Below are 3,134 nucleotides of genomic sequence, written 5' to 3'. Positions count from 1 at the left end.
GAAATGAAGCATACCAAATTAGCATACTCATATAAAGTCTACAAACGTCAGGGACTTTTCACATATATGTTTAATGCTATGTCATTCAACGTTTATACACTTCAGATTCCACAGTGACGTTGAGTAAATGAATATTGTCCATTATATTTACAATAACATTTTGGTATTACATTTGGAATCTGACACTAAACATAAATTTTAGATAAAGGTTTTTGCTGCATTACTCAGATAAATAGAATTTCCCTCAGTACAAATTTCCTAATGAAAAGGTTTAATTTTTCTTGAATGCTTTCATACATTCAAACAAGAAGTTATTTTCTAGCAATTTCTGACATTCTTTGCTTTCTCTAGTCTCAGTTTTAAAAACCGAACAAAAATTTGACAGGTGTGTATGAAGGCTTCTAACATTCAGGATGTGGAAAGACCTTTTAGCCTTTTGTGGATTCTCTGATGTTCAGCGAGAGCTGACTTTTCACAGATTTTCCCACATTCACAACATTTCAAGGGTTTCTCTCCTGTGTGAGTTCTTTGATGGACAATGAGATTTGACTTCACGCAGAAGAATTTTCCACATTCATTACATATAAAGGGTTTCTCTCCTGTGTGTGTTCCCTGATGGACGGTGAGGGCTGGCCTAGGGCAGAAAGATTTCCCATGTGCTTTGCATTTATAGGGTTTCTGCCCTGTGTGAGTTCTCTGATGTTCAGTGAGGTTTGACTTTGCACAGAACTTTTTTCTACATTGCTTACATTCATAGGGCTTTTCTGCTGTGTGTGTTTGCTGATGGTTGGTAAGATGTGGTTTCTGGCAAAAGGCTTTTACACAGTCGGTACATGCATAGGGTTTCTCTCCTGTGAGTGTTCTCTGATGCAGAGTGACAAGGTTTTCCCACGTTCACCACATTCGTAGATTTTTTTTCCTCCTGAGTGAGCTCTCCAAAGCTGGGTGAGATGTGACTTCTTGCTGAAATCATTCACATTTGCGTTGTGGTCAGAGGCCTTCTCCCCATGTGTACTATCTGACGTTTAAAGAGCATTGAGTTTTCCCAGGTTTTGTCACTCAATTGATATTCACGGGGAATCTTTCTTGTGCAAGCTCCCTGATGGATCTTGAAAGTTGAATTGTCACAGAAGATATCTCATATTTGTTGTACTCAGAAAGATTTTCCCTTTTAGGCCAGGCACAGTGGCTCACACCTGTAATCCCAGCACTTTGGGAGGCTGAGGTGGGTGAATCACTTGAGACCAGGAGTTTGAAACCAGCCTGGCCAACATGGCAAAACCCCATCACTACTAAAAATACAAAAAAAATTAGCCAGATGTGATGGCATGCACCTGTAGTCCCAGCTACACAGGAGGCTGAGACAAGAGACTCGCTTGAACCTGAGAGGTGGAGGTTGCAGTGAGCGAGGTCCTGCCACTACAGTCCAGCCTGGGTGACGAGTGCAAAACTCTTTTTTTTTTTCTTTTTGTTGCAAAACTCTGTCTTAAAAAAAATTCTCCCTTATAAGAGTTCTCTGATGCCCCAATCTAAAATCAATACAAGGGCTTCTCACAAATACTGCACCCATATGGCTCCATTTACAAATGAGTTATTTGAGATATATTGAGCTTTCAACAGTGAAGTTTCTTCCTCACTCGCTATATTTAGAATGTCTCTCCTATCCAAGATTAACTCTAACTTGTAAAAAAAAAAAAAAAAAGGCTGCCTGCAAGTGGAAGTCTTGTCCATTTTTATTGTACTCAAAAGGTTGGTCAAAAATTGGCAGCTGAGATCCTGGTGATGATTAATGACATCCCTCTTTTGATCATATTTATACAATTTCTCTCCAATAGGAGTTTTCTCATGCCTACTATCAAGGAGGAATTTCTCACATACATTAAACGCATCAGGCTTCTTTCTGGAACCGTTCTTTTGATCAATAATGAAGCACAAAATATTTCTCAAACTCATTTCACACATGTCACATATTTTATAAGGAAAATTTCTCGAAGAAACAGGGTTTGTACCCAAATTGAAATACCTTCTATGCTTACTGTTTTGCTTTTGGTTAACACAAGCTCCGAAAAATACTTTTCTTGTTTTTTTCTGGCCACTTTGGGACAGGTCATCAACTTTGCAGTTCCTTTCTGGGTGGCACTGGCTTGGGAATCCTTCCTCTAATGTCCAGGGCTCCCCTAGCTCTATCTTGAAGATCTCTTCTGGCTTAGTAATGCAATACCCAGCTGAGACCAGATTGCTGTTTCCAGAATCCCCTCTCTGGACAGCATCTGCCGAGCAGGATTCAGCAGACACCGCTCCTGCTGGGTGAAGTCCACACGTACATCTTTGAGTGACATTTGCTCTTGGGATTTTTGTTTGTTTGTTTTCTGCATAGTAGAGGAGGGAGAGGTCTCCATGTGTGGCTCTGATATGTGTTGAGCTTAGAAATGACACTTTTCAATGAGTGAATGTAAACATTTATTTCTTATTGATTGACTTCCAATTTAGGTTCTCTCTCTTATGTTCCAAACCTTTCACCGTCACACAGACTTCAGTGGCTTCGGGATATCACCACTCCCTGGTCATGTGTGACCAGAGGCCAGGGATTGTTTCCCATGAGGGACTGGAGGCTGGGGAGGGATGAGCCGGGAAGCTGCGGGGAAGGCAGGGACGTACAGGCATATTGTAGAGTTATTTTCCCTGAAGCCCCAAAGCCGGCCATGCAGAACGTGCTATGAAGTTGCAAAGCTTGCCAGGCCAGCTTTAGCCCATCGAGCATGCCTGGGCTATAGGAGAAGAGAAGAAAGAGGCGAGGAGTCCAGTGAAGAATCAGAAACTCTTGGGGTGCACCATGGGGGTGCTGGGCCTTTCTGTGAACACTAGACAGGAATAGGGAAGGGAGTGTGTTCCCTTCACCTGGAACCTAGTGAGGGATGTGTTTGGAGAGCTGCTTGCAGAGATGTGAAGAGTCTCTTAGAGCTCATGGGGTGCAGGGACAGGGACCGTTTGTGACTCTCAACAAGAAGAGTTTGAAGGAGTGGGGCTGGGCCAGTCACCTTTCTCTGATGGTAGCGTGGAGACAGGCGGTGGTGTCTGAGCAGGCTGCACGTTGACGACAGTGAACCCCTTGGATGCGGCTCCTGAAGGGAAGC

The 3,134-nt window shown here is 42.9% G+C and overlaps 1 pseudogene; it reads right to left on the bottom strand.

Moving 5' to 3' along the window:
- Positions 1-408: 408 nt before the first annotated feature.
- Positions 409-1,953, bottom strand: LOC101048207 (zinc finger protein 248-like; annotated as a pseudogene).
- Positions 1,954-3,134: the final 1,181 nt, after the last annotated feature.

Source organism: Saimiri boliviensis, chromosome 3, assembly GCF_048565385.1.
Source record: "Saimiri boliviensis isolate mSaiBol1 chromosome 3, mSaiBol1.pri, whole genome shotgun sequence".
Taxonomy (NCBI): domain Eukaryota; kingdom Metazoa; phylum Chordata; class Mammalia; order Primates; family Cebidae; genus Saimiri; species Saimiri boliviensis.
The sequence above is the reverse complement of the archived record's forward strand: the minus strand, read 5'-3'. Positions and strand labels throughout refer to the sequence as shown.